General features: G+C 46.7%; 1 protein-coding gene across 1 annotated transcript in view; it reads right to left on the bottom strand.

Annotated features, from left to right (window-relative positions):
* LOC146009536 (uncharacterized) overlaps positions 1-18,883 on the bottom strand; it is a 783,885-nt gene that overhangs the window by 298,559 nt on the left and 466,443 nt on the right.

Here is an 18,883-nt window from a genome sequence, read left to right as displayed (position 1 = left end):
TCCCCCCTGGTCAGCAAAGTGTGTGTATGTATGTCCCCCCTGGTCAGCAGTGTGTGTGTGTGTATGTATGTCCCCCCTGGTCAGCAGTGTGTTTGTATGTATGCCCCCCCCCCCCCTGGTCAGCAGTGTGTGTGTGTGTGTGTGTGTGTGTGTATTTATGTATGTCCCCCCTGGTCAGCAGTGTGTGTGTATGTACGTCCTCCCTGGCCAGCAGTGTGTGTGTATGTATGTCCCCCAAGGTCAGCAATGTGTATGTCCCCCCCTGGTCAGGTAGCAGTGTGTATGTCACACCCCCCCCCCCCCCCCCTGTCAGCAGTGTGTATGCCTCTTTCTCCCTCCCTCCAGTTACGAGTGTGTGAACCTCTATGTTCCCTCACAGCCACCATTGTGTACGTCTCCAAATTTTATGCATGTAGATAAGTCAAGGTTAGTGCAGAGATCCTGCTTCTGCTTCTCTTCTGTCTGCCGGAGGTGAACAGTGAACAAGCAAATGAGAGCACCGAATAGTCCACTCATGAATAGAACATAAAAAAAAGTGGAATGGATCTGCTTTGGGGAGAGTGTCCTGTTAGCAAAGGCTACAGCATGTTTTCCAATGACAGCCCACCCTTCGTAAGGTAAATAGCATGAGGGTGTATGTGCACCTATTATCCATGTAATATCTTACTGCTAGTGACAAGTGGGATTTATGTGACTCGTCTGCATATACACATAAACAAGCTGAACTTGTCATCTGCACCTCTGAGCCACTTCCTAGTGTGACACCATCAGTCTCTGCCTCCTTGCTTAATCCCAGGAAGTTATCACCCCTCCCTCCGCCCATGACATTGGAAGCCGCTGCTGCAGGCCATAATGACACACACTTGGCATGGTTCCCAGGGGATACAGTGGTTGCAATACCGATTGAGGTATATTTTCATTACTGCCATGTCTTATCTCCTGAGCCCCATAATGCAGCAGTTTCCATGGCCCCTAAAAATTGTTAAGCTGGTGGCCGGTCTCTGGTGGTAATGAGTTTGCTAATGGCTCAAAGAATCAGACTGTAGATACTAAAACCCTGATTCAGAGGTGGAAGCAGTCAAGGTCACGGTTGCATGGTATATGAGAAAATATTCTAATGCTACAGGAGCCATCTTTAGTAAGTAGACACCCCCTGTTGGCTTCTGCTGCAGTGAAGGTTATCTAAGCCAGGGGACCTGCGTCGAGAGAAGCCATCTCCAACAGGAACTCCTCAGTAACAGGCAACAAAGCTGCTCCCCATCTGTACCGCCCAAGCACCAACACCGTGGTACAGCCCTCTGGAAGTTCAGAAGGTCCAGAACATCTCCAGCTATAGAGGTCCAGAACATCTCCAGCTATAGAGGTCCAGAACATCTCCAGCTATAGAGGCACGTGGTCTCTATCTCAGTGCTTGCTATTGTAATGTTGATCCTAGTCTACGTCTAGCTGGTACAGATGCTACCCCTTGTTTTAAATTGTATGTGTGATTAAAGTGTTTTATAACTCTCCAGGGTTCCTGGTCCCACAGGGTAGACATCGGCGTTGTAGGTGGATCCGGATGATCGGGCACCAATATCCAAAGCTTTGGAGCTTCCCAGCATGCCTGACTCCCCTCCCCTATAAACCCCGCCTCCATGTACAGGACACCAGTTTATTGTTGGTGCCTGCACCATTTTGCACCTCAGGCAATCGCCAGCTAAATTTTTTCCACTGAGCGGTCAGCTCTGACAGTCAGAGCAACTCCAGCGCTGCCGCTCCGGCTCCCCCACCGGTGTCCATTACCTTCCTGCAGATAAATGATGCGTACCAGGCAGAGTGGACAGAAGCGCTCCCCCGGAGCAGCGCATCCAGGACAGTGTGGCCGGAGATTGGGGAGGGCACGTGCTCTCTTTGGAGAGCAAACAAATCTCTGTCCGTGGCTGTGGGATAGGGAGGCGTCCCACCGTTGCACTATACCACCAGGGTATGGAGTGCAGGCAGGAGACTAATCCCCATTGGGCAGGGAATTGGTCTCCATTTGTACACAGGCTAATTATACCGGTGGAGGAAGACCAGTAAGGGGGAGGTGACATTTGCCTGCAGTCCCTCCCCCCGGCTGGACAGATCTCCTGTATGCTGGGCAGGTCTCCCCTGTAAATCAGTCGCTAGTGACAGGATTTGCTGCACTCACTGGCCAAATCTGTTGCTGACAGTGTAATGTTCATAGTGCTCTACCACAGTAGATTGTACTCACTGTTGCACTTATATTTCAGCTGTGTGTGTGTGACTGACCCTTCTGTTGGTGTCTATCACTACTGCTCACCTGGGACCAGGTGTACTGAGGGCCAGGGTTCGTATAGTCCCCATAAAAAGGCATAGAGTCTCACTTAAGGCCGATACTGCTGTTGTTGCTAAACATGACTAGCAAACAGAGACGCTCTGCCCCTACACTGTATTTCATGTGCAGCTGGGTTATCTGAGCATGATATTATCCATGAGGGCCACTGTGCCAATTGCTGTGGCCCTGCATGCCTCTTATCAGCCCCCCAAGCTCTGCCGACCCCAAAGGGTGAGGAGCCACCTTGGGCATCATTTTCACAACTTATAGGTACTTTGGTGGACTGTTTAAATCCAGTTGTGCATCCCAACTTGTATCACCAAAAGTAATCCCCCCCCCCCCCCCCCCCCCCCCCCCGGGTGGAATCCCTAGCTGGTTCTGTGCAGGCTTTGACACAGGTTGTGCACAAAGTTGCAAGTGGGTCTAAAAGGCCTAAACAGGTGGCATCATCTCAGTTCACATCATTTAGAACGGACTCCGAGTCTTGAGGACACTGCTATTAATAAGGGGGAGGAGGGAGTAGATACCTCAGAGGAGCCTGACAGACGATTCATCTGTGATAATTGTAAATGTCTCGGATCTAATAACAGCAATTAAAGCGGCACTTCTCCCTGAAGAAGAAGAACCTGCCCCTGTTGCTAAGAAACTGATGTATTTAAATCACGTAAAATAGTTAGATCTGAGTTCCCTCACTGACCAACTTATGGAAGTCCGACACGAACAGTGGAAAACTCTGGGAAAAATGTTGTCTATACCTAAAAGGATTTACAAATATCCATTACCATTGGATGATTGTAAAACATGGGAAAAACCACCGTCAGTGGATTCCCATGTAACACGTTTGGTAAAGCCTTCCGTTTTACCAGTAACATCCAGGACGTAACTGATAGATGTCTAGAACAGAGTCTAAAATCTATTTTTAGTCTTAATGGCGCAGTTAACAGGCCCACCATTGTGGCCTCCTGGGCAGTAAGGGAAATTGAGGCCTGGTTTAAGGTTATTGAGGATGAATTACCTCAGGAGGATTCGGAGGACTGCAGAAATTGTGTTCATAACATCAGACAAGCTGCGGCCTATATAGGTGAAGCCGCCATGGATGCAGGTCTCTTAGCAGCTAAAGCTTCAGCAACCTCAGTTCTGGCCCGGCTCATGCTTTGGCTATGATCTTGGAAAGTAGATATGGAATCCAAACATGCTTTAGAAGTACTCCCTTTCTCAGGTGAAGTTCTTCTCGGAGAAGAACTGTATAAAATCGTGACAGCCAAATCGGCCTGTTTGCCCCTAGAAGCATCCGCACATCGACTGAAAGGGCCTTTTTTTTGTGCCACAGGAAAAAACAAGCAGGTTTTTAACCAGGCAGACCAGTTCCTCAAAAATCGTCAAGCCCAAACCTAAACAACCTTGGGTCACTAGACAGCCCCCTGTTAAGCCAGACAAACCTACAGTCTGACTGTGATGGGCCTCCCTTTGGGGGATCCCAAGGTGGGAGGCAGTCTCTCTTTGTACAGGAATGGCTCAGGACCACTTTTGATGCCTGGGTAAGAGAGGTGGTGACCGGCCACCACAATGGTTTTTTCCTATGAGCCTTCCAAAACATTTACACAAGACGGCTACTCGGATCGCAAGTTATTGTTCTAGTACCTCCACAGAAAAAGGGACAGGGTTATTACTCAACCCCACTTTTGGTTTGAATGGAACATAAAGACCCATTCTAAACCTCAAGTCCGTTGACGGCATCGTGCCTCCAAGCGGGTCTCTTCTTTTCGATTTAATAATTTAAGTTCAGAAATTCTTTTTTATGAATGAACCACGCATGAAGGCCTTAAAGGCGTCATGCCGAACTGAAGGATCCAAAAATGTAGAATTATCTATCTGAAAGCCTTGGATGCCGTCAACTCCATTCCCTCTCCCAGCTGACTCAGCCATACAGGGTTGAGTTTCCACATTCGGGCACCTCTGACCCCATCCAACCTCCGAGTAAGTAACACGGGAGAGTGGTCGGAAATTCCCCTAGGAAAATATTTTACCTCTACTACATCTGGGGATAATTCAGGGGATACTAAAACCATATCTATACGAGACCGAGTACGAAAAGTAGCAGAGTAACACGAAAATTGACTAGCATCCTTATTGCGGAGTCTCCATATGTCCACCCACCCCAACTCATCTACAAGACCTGCAAATGGAGTTGGGGAAGCAGAGCACGAAGTATATAACTCCACTCTCTCTCTCCACCTATCCAGATTCTTGTCCATTACACTATTAAAGTCTCCCAAACAGATAATAGGGGTTGCTGGGGACTGAGCTGCAAATTTGGCAGCCTGTCTAAGAACCTCACTATTATATGGAGGGGGGGCATATAGGTAGCACATGAAACAAGATATGGTTGACATAAACACGTAAAAAATATATTGTCCATTAACGTCTACTTCACTAGATTCTAACTGAAATTTGACAGTCTTTCTCATTAGCACTGATACTCCTCTTGCAGAGCTTGGGAAGTTAGAATGAAACATATGTCCTACCCAGGGCTTTTTGAGAGCTAGCACCTTACTCCCTATCAAATGTGTCTCTGACAAACAGATTATATCGGTTTGATATTTTTTTGACTTGAGTCAAAACCAATGATCTCTTTATCTTATAGGCCTAAGCCCCTGACGTTCCAGCTGAGCAAGTGGAGCCCCCCCCCCCCCCCCTTGAATCAATAGACATAGAAAGAGAGAAGAAAAAATTATCCAGGATAAACTAGAGAATAAGTGTTAAGGAAGAGGGAAAAAGGGGTTGTAGAGGTAGATGCACACCAGATGGTACAGAAATTGTACCAAAAAAGATTTTTTATATACGTATATAAATTTTTTTTTTTTAAATGGTCCTTGCATTTTCTTTTATTATTTGAAACTCAGGGTGAGATTTAATAGGATGAGAGAATCAGAAAGTGAGAGATTTGGGAAGAAATCTCCACTTTTTTTTAAAGCGGCAATCATTTACACTGCAAAACCAGTTTGATTTTGCTGTCTAAATGATTGCCGCTTTAAAAAAAGTGGAGATTTCTTCCCAAATCTCTCACTTTCTGAATCTCTCATCCGATTAAATCTCACCCTCAGGGGCATAAAGCATTTTTAGACACAGTGAAATGAAGAGGTTAAAAGTACAAACAATCACTAACAACATACATGGTGTATAGGGATTTCAGTGGTGAAAAAATGTGAGAAAAATAGTATTTAAAATGTGGAGTCCTGCTCAGCCGTATTCAGGGATTGACTTTTGAGAGGTAATCTCTGGTTTTTACATATATGTCTGGGGCTATATTGCCGTTATTCAACTCTGTTATTTTTAACACAGAGCCCAGGTTTACACTCAATGGGGGGTATAGGCTAGTGTGCTATTTCTTTGTAGCTATATTTTATTATATCATTTATAGCCTTTATTTGTCCTTCGGGCTGGGGGATTCCCCGTTTCTCGAGGGATGTGCGTGGTATGATATTCACATTAACAGGCACAATAGATATTTTAAAATTGCACCTTTGCATCTGTAGTATTCAGATACTGTGTGTCCCTTTATAATAAGACTCCCTGGTGATCTTTATTGCAGAGCTACACAAGTTGATACAATGTATTTAATGCTCCTGTACTAGGTGATTGAGTTGTTACTGTATCACCTAGCTGCCCAGGGAGAGTGGGATGTGACCTCTGCTCTGATAGCTGTAATGGTGTTTTCAACTACTGCAGCCCTTTCTTAATTCACAGTATATTAACTAAATAGTTCCAGAGAGTGCAGTATAGTACAGTGTGGTGTTCTGGATCGTATTGTTCCTCCAGATACTTCTTAGGTAGCAGTCAAAGGGTAATACCTCTTTGCTATTACCACCACTGTCCCTCTATATCTCCTCTCAGCAATCGGGTTGTTAAGGGTAAGAGGCTTATATCCCTATCTGCTGATTTTCTAAGTCCCTAGGACACGCCCCCTCAAGTCAATCACATATACATTATATCACTATTACACATTTCAATTAAGGTACGGCATCAGTCAGGGCTCCACAGAGCCCGACACGTGTTTTTCCTGTCTAAAACAGGCTTTTTCAAGGTTTAGCTGATATACTGTGAATTAAGTAAGGGCTACATACCAGCTACATACCATCGCCGACCCCCCACCCCCGGCGTACATGCCGCCGCAAACACACACACCACCACCACACACACACACACACACCCCCCCCCCCCCCCCGCACGCTCCCGGGCCGGATTCGGGACCCAATCCTCCCCTGTGTAACATAAATTCCCAAGAACAGACTCTCGTCACTGCAATCCATTTTAAATGCTGCTGCGAGGCTGATCTTCCTTGCAAGACGCTCATCGTCTGCTGATCCGCTCTGCCAGTCCATTGGTTGCCTGTATCTTACGGTATTCAATATAAAATACTTCTACTCACATATAAAGCTATTAGCCATACTGCACCAGCTTATATCTCTCTACCTATCACAAAATATCTCCCATCTCGACCACTCCGCTCTACACAAGATCTGCGTCTCTCTCCTGCACGGATCACTAGCTCCTATTCACTGTTACAGGACTTTCATCGGGCTGCTCCCATCCTATGGAATGCCCTTCCACGCACAATAAGACTCTCCGCTAGCCTCCAAACTTTCAAGTGTTCCCTGAAAACTCACCTCTTCAGGCAAGCCTTTCATATTTATACACCGCACACATAACCCTCCACGTCGGCGTGGAGTTGATTTTATATAGTGTGACGAGCACAGCGAGCCACCGAGCCTGAAGCGTGGTGAGGGGACGCGCATTACTTGTGAAGTAATGCGCGTCCCCTCGCTGCGCTTCAGGCTCGGTGGCTCGCTGCGCTCGTCACACTATATAAAATCAACTCCACGCCGACGTGGATAGTGGGGTTATGAAAATGTCGGAGGACACGTAGTGCTGCGCTCACCACGCTTCGGGTTGATGTTGATCATGCCATGGCGTTAACAATGGGGGAGCATTTCACATAGTAAATTACCCATCAGGGTTGGGTATACAATTAAAAATCGGGTCTGGGGGGCATTTAACATTGGGTCCAATGTAAAATCGGTTCTAAGGTACAATTTAACATTGGGTCCAATGGCAAAATCGGGTCGGTTGTGTCGCATCGCATGCCATTATAATGGCATGCGATGCAACCAATTTTTTAATTGTGCAGGAACCTCTAAAAAGCCTGAAAATCGGGTCTGTCGGGTCCCATCGCATACCTTAAGTTATGGTATGCGATGGGACCAGACGGGCGCCGTGCTAGGAAACAAGTACCAAACAAACATCGCTTCTTGTATACAGACTTATCATTTACCAAGTGAATATAGTGCTATTACTAATAATAAAAATTAAATAAATAGATAATGAACCCCGAATAGGTAAAACACAAACCACATTTCTTCTTAGGATAATTTATTCACAACCCTATCATTTATTAGAATGGGAAGCAAACGAAAAAAAGTACCCTATACGCAAACTTGCCATTTACCAAGTGTATATTGCGTAAGGAAAAAATAAATAAAAAACAATGTGAAAATAAGAGACAAGCATCACTTCTTATACTTGTCATTTGGTGAATAAAGTGCTAACTGATATAAGAGAAGGGGAAAAAAGAATATCAAGCAAATTAGCTGCTTTACACTGAAAAACAATCAGTGTTTCTCATACACCAATATATCTTTCACCAGTTGAATTTAACGCTCATAGGAAAAAGAGCGAAAAAAAAAAGGTACTTATGTAGTACCAGGGCGCCCACTAAGCAATTTGCTTAGTGGGCTATTCTGCATAAGGAAATTGCATCGCATCGCATGTCCCGTTTTAGTGCCATACGATGCGTGCGATGCGATCTTTCTAAGTAATTTATTCACTGCTCTCTCGCCCCGGGCTTATCACATTGCATGCCATTGCACCTGACGCAAAATCTCATGCGATTTTATAGGGTGCGATGCCATTAACTTTCCATATTAACTACTGAGATCGCATCGCACGGCACTAAAATGGGACGTGCGATGCGATTTTCTTGCGCAAGCATACGTATGTAAATTGGGGACCCTGGTACTACATAAGTACTGAGGCATTTAATAACACAATTTGTTAACAGCAGGCAAAGGGTAACACCATATCTGAGGAAAAAATAAAACTGCGCAGAATCTGGAATATTATTTATTCAATAAAATGGTTTATCATACGATAACATAAACAAAACAATTTTAATTATTATTATTAATTTTTTTTTTATTTATAAGGCGCCACAAGTGTTTCGCAGCGCCGTACAAAGGAACATTACAGGGACACAAAACTTGGCATAACATTGAATAAATAACAAAAATAGGAGTACAAATAAAGAGCGCCACAATTCAGTACACATTACAGCTTAAATATGTTCTATATATTTGATCTGTGGCCACGATCATAAAAAAAAATCATGTAAAATACATATTAGAATAGCCTAAAAAAATATATATACACACATATATAAAAAATAAACGAACAACAGTCACCTCTCCTCTCTCTAAGGTATGATTCCCCTTAAGGCAAATGTGTCAATATTATTTATGCCCAAAACGTTGTTATAGGTTAAATCACCATATAGTTTGATAACATCAGTTAGTAGGTTAGTCCATTTAGATGGTAAATAGCAGTTGTAGTGGGAAAGCGCTAGCCTGTTTATGTTTGGTGATAGCGGTGTTGTGCCAGAAATATATAAGATTTACGAATCAGTATGGGTAAAACATGTGTGTTATTATAGAACAAAAGAATGAAGATGGGATGTCGTGGGGTGAACACCAGACTTTGGTGTTTTGGAGGGGATGGGGAGTGAGTGTTGATTACCCTAGGGGTAAATGGGGGACCTTGAACGGTTGTAATTGGTGTTTTAATTACACCTGTATGGGGTCCCCAAGTGGGGAACTTCCCTGACAAGTGTCACCAGATGAGAGGTCCCAAACGGGTTTCCAGATAGTCTCTTCTACGGTCTCACCTGATGATTTGTGTGGGAAGAGGTCGGGTGGGTGAAGTACTTCGTCGATGTGGTATGCAGCGAGGTGCCTATTGGCTTAGGGCGATTCTTAACCCCCTTACAATCACATAGGTTGTGGAACCTATGCCCTCTCTGTTACCAACACCAAAAGAAATGTCAAAGTTTTGGTGTCTATGCTGCACTGCTAGCGGCGTCCCGCATCGCAGTGTGTGTAGTGGTGACTCACGGTTCTGTAGAGAGGATTAGGTGCGGATGGCGGGCGGCGATGTCTCTCTTGCGCCGAGTCCCGGAGCTCCCCTTCAGCCTCTGACCGCGTCACACTGTTTGTCCGGCCACTTCCGGGTCTCGGTTTAACCTAATCCTCTCTACAGAACCATCATAATATATGTCGACAAACAGAAGCAAATCCTGTCCCTCACCAGATAACTGTGACATATAAACACAACACACTTCATTTAATATTTTTTGTCAGAATCAGAAGCATTTGGCCTAGCGGTGCCTTGAAAATATTTTTATGCTCTAGGGCGCCGTGATTCAAAAAAGTTTGGGAACCCCTGCCTTACAGGATTGTAATGAGGCAGATGCTCCCCTGTGCCTCCCAGCTGCCGTAGTTTATTGGCAACTTTATCCAGGGTGTCACATCAGTTGTTAGGGCAGGTTCTGCAGGTACAGGATAACACTCTCCATATGCAAAAAAGAGAAGATGGGTAGATTTGAGCGCTGATGCGTTTCCCCGCCTGCTGGAAGCATCAGCGGCTTCCTCAAAGAGAATTGTTGAAAAGGTGCAAGACAGTATCTGTCTCACAGCGAGAGCAGTAGCTGTGCTCTTGACCTGTACATACATCCGGATATCATACCGGACACACGCTGACCCGTACATACATCCCGATATCATACTGGATACACGCTGACCCGTACATACATCCCGATATCATACTGGATACACGCTGACCCGTACATACTTACCGATATCATACCGGACACACGCTGACCCGTACATACATCCGGATATCATACCGGACACACGCTGACCTGTACATACATCCCGATATCATACTGGATACACGCTGACCCGTACATACATTCCGATATCATACTGGATACACGCTGACCCGTACATACATCCCGATATCATACTGGATACACGCTGACCCGCACATACATCCCGATATCATACCGGACACACGCTGACCCGTACATACATCCCGATATCATACTGGATACACGCTGACCCGCACATACATCCCGATTATCATACCGGACACACGCTGACCCGTACATACATCCCGATATCATACCGGACACACGCTGACCCGTACATACATCCCGATATCATACTGGATACACGCTGACCCGTACATACATCCCGATATCATACTGGATACACGCTGACCCGTACATACATTCCGATATCATACTGGACACACGCTGACCCGTACATACATCCCGATATCATACTGGACACACGCTGACCCGTACATACATCCGGATATCATACAGGACACACGCTGACCCGTACACACATCCGGATATCATACCGGACACACGCTGACCTGTACATACATCCCGATATCATACTGGATACACGCTGACCCGTACATACATTCCGATATCATACTGGACACACGCTGACCCGTACATACATCCCGATATCATACCGGACACACGCTGACCCGTACATACATCCCGATATCATACCGGACACACGCTGACCCGTACATACATCCCGATATCATACCGGACACACGCTGACCCGTACATACATCCCGATATCATACCGGACACACGCTGACCCGTACACACATCCGGATATCATACCGGACACACGCTGACCTGTACATACATCCCGATATCATACTGGATACACGCTGACCCGTACATACATTCCGATATCATACTGGACACACGCTGACCCGTACATACATCCCGATATCATACCGGACACACGCTGACCCGTACATACATCCCGATATCATACCGGACACACGCTGACCCGTACATACATCCCGATATCATACAGGACACACGCTGACCCGTACATACATCCCGATATCATACCGGACACACGCTGACCCGTACATACATCCCGATATCATACCGGACACACGCTGACCCGTACATACATCCGGATATCATACAGGACACACGCTGACCCGTACATACATCCCGATATCATACCGGACACACGCTGACCCGTACATACATCCGGATATCATACAGGACACACGCTGACCCGTACATACATCCCGATATCATACAGGACACACGCTGACCCGTACATACATCCCGATATCATACCGGACACACGCTGACCCGTACATACATCCGGATATCATACAGGACACACGCTGACCCGTACATACATCCCGATATCATACCGGACACACGCTGACCCGTACATACATCCCGATATCATACCGGATACACGCTGACCCGTACATACATCCCGATATCATACAGGACACACGCTGACCCGTACATACATCCGGATATCATACCGGACACACGCTGACCCGTACATACATCCGGATATCATACAGGACACACGCTGACCCGTACATACATCCCGATATCATACTGGATACACGCTGACCCGTACATACATCCCGATATCATACCGGACACACGCTGACCCGTACATACATCCGGATATCATACCGGATACACGCTGACCTGTACATACATCCCGATATCATACCGGACACTCGCTGACCCGTACATACATCCGGATATCATACCGGACACACGCTCACCCGTACATACATCCCGATATCATACCGGACACACGCTGACCCGTACATACATCCCGATATCATACCGGATACACGCTGACCCGTACATACATCCGGATATCATACCGGATACACGCTGACCCGTACATACATCCCGATATCATACCGGACACGCTGACCCGTACATACATCCCGATATCATACCGGACACACGCTGACCCGTACATACATCCCGATATCATACCGGATACACGCTAACCCGTACATACATCCCGATATCATACCAGACACGCTGACCCGTACATACATCCCGATATCATACCGGATACACGCTGACCCGTACATCCATCCCGATATCATACCGGATACACGCTGACCCGTACATACATCCCGATATCATACCGGACACTCGCTGACCCGTACATACATCCGGATATCATACCGGACACACGCTCACCCGTACATACATCCCGATATCATACCGGACACACGCTGACCCGTACATACATCCCGATATCATACCGGACACACGCTGACCCGTACATACATCCCGATATCATACCGGACACACGCTGACCCGTACATACATCCCGATATCATACCGGATACACGCTGACCCGTACATACATCCCGATATCATACCGGATACACGCTGACCCGTACATACATCCCGATATCTTACCGGATACACGCTGACCCGTACATACATCCCGATATCATACCGGACACTCGCTGACCCGTACAAACATCCGGATATCATACCGGACACACGCTCACCCGTACATACATCCCGATATCATACTGGATACACGCTGCCCAGTACATACATCCGGATATCATACCGGATACACGCTGACCCGTACATACATCCCGATATCATACCGGACACGCTGACCCGTACATACATCCCGATATCATACCGGATACACGCTGACCCGTACATACATCCCGATATCATACCGGATACACGCTGACCCGTACATACATCCCGATATCATACCGGACACTCGCTGACCCGTACATACATCCGGATATCATACCGGACACACGCTCACCCGTCCATACATCCCGATATCATACCGGACACACGCTGACCCGTACATACATCCCGATATCATACCGGACACACGCTGACCCGTACATACATCCCGATATCATACCGGACACACGCTGACCCGTACATACATCCGGATATCATACCGGATACACGCTGACCCGTACATACATCCGGATATCATACCGGACACACGCTGACCCGTACATACATCCGGATATCATACCGGATACACGCTGACCCGTACATACATCCGGATATCATACCGGACACACGCTGACCCGTACATACATCCCGATATCATACCGGACACACGCTGACCCGTACATACATCCCGATATCATACCGGATACACGATGACCCCTACATACATCCCGATGTCATACCGGATACACGATGACCCCTACATACATCCCGATATCATACCGGATACACGCTGACCCGTACGTACATCCCGATATCATACCGGACACACGCTGACCCGTACATACATCCCGATATCATACCGGACACACGCTGACCCGTACATACATCCCGATATCATACCGGATACACGCTGACCCGTACATACATCCCGATATCATACCGGATACACGCTGACCCATACACACATCCCGATATCATACCGGACACACGCTGACCCATACATACATCCCGATATCATACCGGACACACGCTGACCCGTACATACATCCCGATATCATACCGGACACATGCTGACCCGTACATTCATCACATATATCTATAGTAATAATACAGGGACGTGACTGGGGAGGTGAGGGGATCTGGGAGTGTCACTGTGACGTCACTTTTATCTATAGTAATAATACAGGGAGGTGAGGGGATCTGGGAGCGTCACTGTGACATCACTTATATCTATAGTAATACAGGGACGTGACTGGGGAGGTGAGGGGATCTGGGAGCGTCACTGTGACATCACTTATATCTATAGTAATAATACAGGGATGTGACTGGGGAGGTGAGGGGATCTGGGAGTGTCACTGTGACATCACTTATATCTATAGTAATAATACAGGGACGTGACTGGGGAGGTGAGGGGATTTGGGAGCGTCACTGTGACATCACTTATATCTATAGTAATAATACAGGGACGTGACTGGGGAGGTGAGGGGATCTGGGAGTGTCACTGTGACATCACTTATATCTATAGTAATAATACAGGGACGTGACTGGGGAGGTGAGGGGATCTGGGAGTGTCACTGTGACGTCACTTATATCTATAGTAATAATACAGGGACGTGACTGGGGAGGTGAGGGAATCTGGGAGCGTCACAGTGACATCACTTATATCTATAGTAATAATACAGGGAGGTGATGGGATCTGGGAGCGTCACTGTGACATCACTTATATCTATAGTAATAATACAGGGACGTGACTGTGGAGGTGAGGGGATCTGGGAGCGTCACAGTGACATCACTTATATCTATAGTAATAATACAGGGACGTGACTGTGGAGGTGAGGGGACCTGGGAGCGTCACTGTGACATCACTTATATCTATAGTAATACAGGGACGTGACTGGGGAGGTGAGGGGATCTGGGAGCGTCACTGTGACATCACTTATATCTATAGTAATAATACAGGGATGTGACTGGGGAGGTGAGGGGATCTGGGAGTGTCACTGTGACATCACTTATATCTATAGTAATAATACAGGGACGTGACTGGGGAGGTGAGGGGATCTGGGAGCGTCACTGTGACATCACTTATATCTATAGTAATAATACAGGGACGTGACTGGGGAGGTGAGGGGATCTGGGAGCGTCACTGTGACATCACTTATATCTATAGTAATAATACAGGGACGTGACTGGGGAGGTGAGGGGATGTGGGAGCGTCACTGTGACATCACTTATATCTATAGTAATAATACAGGGACGTGACTGGGGAGGTGAGGGGATCTGGGAGCGTCACTGTGACATTACTTATATCTATAGTAATAATACAGGGACGTGACTGGGGAGGTGAGGAGATCTGGGAGTGTCACTGTGACATCACATATATCTATAGTAATACAGGGACGTGACTGGGGAGGTGAGGGGATCTGGGAGCGTCACTGTGACATCACTTATGTCTACAATAATAATACAGGGACGTGACTGGGGAGGTGAGGGGATCTGGGAGTGTCACTGTGACATCACTTATGTCTACAATAATAATACAGGGACGTGACTGGGGAGGTTAGGGGATCTGTGAGTGTCACTGTGACATCACTTATATCTATAGTAATAATACAGGGACGTGAGTGGGGAGGTGAGGGGATCTGGGAGCGTCACTGTGACATCAGTTATGTCTACAATAATAATACAGGGACGTGACTGGGGAGGTGAGGGGATCTGGGAGTGTCACTGTGACATCACTTATATCTATAGTAATAATACAGGGACGTGACTGGGGAGGTGAGGGGATCTGGGAGCGTCACTGTGACGTTACTTATATATATAGTAATAATACAGGGATGTGACTGGGGAGGTGAGGGGACCTGGGAGCGTCACTGTGACGTCACTTATATCTATAGTAATAATACAGGGACATGACTGGGGAGGTGAGGGGATCTGGGAGCGTCACTGTGACATCACTTATATCTATAGTAATAATACAGGGAAGTGACTAGGGAGGTGAGGGGATCTGGGAGTGTCACTGTGACATCACTTATATCTATAGTAATAATACAGGGACGTGACTGGGGAGGTGAGGGGATCTGGGAGTGTCACCACTTATATCTATAGTAATAATACAGGGACCTGACTGGGGAGGTGAGGGGATCTGGGAGTGTCACTGTGACATCACTTATATCTATAGTAAAAATACAGGGACGTGACTGGGGAGGTGAGGGGATCTGGGAGTGTCACTGTGACATCACTTATATCTATAGTAATAATACAGGGACGTGACTGGGGAGGTGAGGGGGTCTGGGAGTGTCACTGTGACATCACTTATATCTATAGTAATAATACAGGGACGTGACTGGGGAGGTGAGGGGATCTGGGAGTGTCACTTTGATGTCACTTATATCTATAATAACAACACAGGGACAGGGGGCTGGATTAAGGTTTGTTGAGGGGGCACTACTAATAAGGTTTCGCTGCACACCTGCTCTCTGTAATCGGTGGATCAGACACATCCTGGGTGTCCCTTGGTGACTGCATGTTGCTCCCCTTTTAATCCTGCTCTGTACATAACTGAGGAGATCTGAGAGTGTCGGTGATATCACTGGTAGATAAATATTACAGTGGATAATATGACTGGTGGATCTTGGGAGTGTCACTCTGACATCACTTCTAGTAATAATAGAGGGTGATGACTGGGAGTGTATGCAGTGATAGTATATTTTCCAATACACAGGGTTACACAGTAGTGAAGAAGACATCCAGTGAGCATGAGACATCCAGTAGCTATCCCTGTGTGTCAGGAGGACTGAGCAGGACCCAGAGCCCCAATCTGGTTCCTCCACCTCATGGGAGAGACAAAGAGCAGAAGATCCTGGAACTCACCTACAAGATCATCCAGCTGCTGACTGGAGAGGTGCTGGTAATGGTGCATTATACAGTAATACTGGGGAATATGAACAGAGAGGTGACTGCTGAGAATGGTGCATTATACAGTAACACCAGGGGATTTGACCGGAGAGGTGACTGCTGGGAATGGAACATTATACAGTAATAGTGTTCACTCTAGGAGTGACACCGGGCAGGGCGCTGGGGGGCAGACCGGGCACACCGACGTCACAGCTGGGGGTGGGCCCGGGCCGCCGACGTCATGAAAGGGGGCGTGCCCGGGCCGCCATGAAGGGGGGTGTGCCCGGGCCACCGCCGTAATGAAAGAGGCGTGCTTTGGCCGCCATTGTCATCAAAGGGGGCGGGCCCGGCCCCTCCGAATCCACTGTGCTGCTGGGGAAGCGCCAGGCATCGCCGTCAACAGCGACGCTGGGCTTCCCCGTGAGGCTGTTTTAGCGGGGCGCTGCGAGACGGGCAGAGCGCATTTTGCACTTTAAAAATCGGGCAGGGCGCAGCGCCCCGCTAAAACAGCCTAGCGCGAACACTAAGTAACACCGGGGGATGTGACTGGAGAGGTGACTGCTGGGAACGGGACATTATACAGTAAAGATGGGACATGTGACCGAAGAGGTGACTGCTGGGAATGGGGCATTATACAGTTTCACCGGGGAATGTGATAGGAAAGGTGACTGCTGGGAAAGGGACATTATACAGTAAAACCGGGCATGTGAGTGGAGAGGTGACTGCTGGGAATGGGACATTATACAGTAACACCAGGGGGATTTGACCGGAGAGGTGACTGCTGGGAATGGGACATTATACAGTGACGCCGGGGGAGGAGACAGGAGAGGTGACTGCTGGGAATGGGACATTATACAGTAACACCCCTGTTGTAACCAAAGAGGTGACTGCTGGGAATGGGCCGTTCTACAGTAACACCGGGGGATGTGACAGGAGAGGTGAGGGGATCTGGGAGTGTCACTGTGACATCACTTATATCTATAGTAATAATACAGGTGGTAACCACCACCCGGGTGGTTTTTATTGACTGACTGATCTAACCTACAAGTCCTGAGACACAGTCCTATTCCAATCCTCTGAAAATCTACTACATCGTGGACACCAACCTGCATATACAGATCTCAAAATAATCCATCTGTTCCATCAAAAATACGGTACCGTATGGACTTATAATAACTATTTCATCAGCTCAGTCAAAAACGTGAAATTTTATTTCCCCCTCCCCACACCCCCTTCCCTTATTTTAAAGGCATTTATTAATTGACCTGTTAAATTGTGAAGTTTATATTGTGTATTATTTTATTATAATTTTTATAAGAATAAAAACCTATTTAGTGGTACTTGATATGTTTAAATAATAATTTTGCTAATATTGGAAATCAGCGCAGTCTACCCCCCCCCCCCCCTTTTGCATATCTATTATTGGGACTGACACTCCCCACCATTGTACTGCAGCTTAACAAATCCACTCACAACTCTGCGCCTCCTACAGGTAACCTGGTTACCTACCCCCTTTTTCTTATGTAATGAGTACACCTGCATCCCTGCTGGGTCACCTGGAAATGTGTCAGTGAGTAATGAGTACACCTGCACCTCTGCTGGGTCACCTGGAAATGTGTCAGTGAGTAATGAGTGCACCTGTGCCCCTGCTGGGTCACCTGGAAATGTGTCAGTGAGTAATGAGTGCACCTGCTGTGTGACCTGGGACATGTGTCAGTGAGTAATGAGTACACATGTGCACCTGCTGTGTGACCTGGGAAATATGTCAGTATGTAATGAGTGCACCTGCTGGGTGACCTGGAAATGAACGGTTTGGGGTCCTGAGGACTGTTTAGCACAGAAAGAAAAAGTGTGTCTGGGTGTGGTGCACCTTAAAGAAATAATGGATGCCAATAAAATTTAACCTTTAATGAAGTATTACTAAAACCGCGAAATATAAAAGGAACAACACATAACAAACAAAGTGACAATTAGTGCGTGTTTAAAAAAAAGCACGTGTGGGGACCGAATGTATTCAAAATAGGTCTCTTATGTTAATGATACAGTGTAGCGTCTCAAATTAGAGAAATTGTTGCCAAATGTGGGAAAGACACTTCCTCTTGTTACATTTGTTGAAAATTTAGTTGCCTGTGATGGTGAATTGTTTATATTAAAGCAATCATATGTGGGCAGGCAGGAGATGTAACTGCTGACAGGTTTAGAGGATGTGTCAACACTCCATGTGTCGATACAGCTATAGTTTA

Source organism: Crinia signifera, chromosome 6 (genome assembly GCF_055691185.1).
Source record: "Crinia signifera chromosome 6, ASM5569118v1, whole genome shotgun sequence".
Lineage (NCBI taxonomy): Eukaryota > Metazoa > Chordata > Amphibia > Anura > Myobatrachidae > Crinia > Crinia signifera.
The sequence above is the reverse complement of the archived record's forward strand: the minus strand, read 5'-3'. Positions and strand labels throughout refer to the sequence as shown.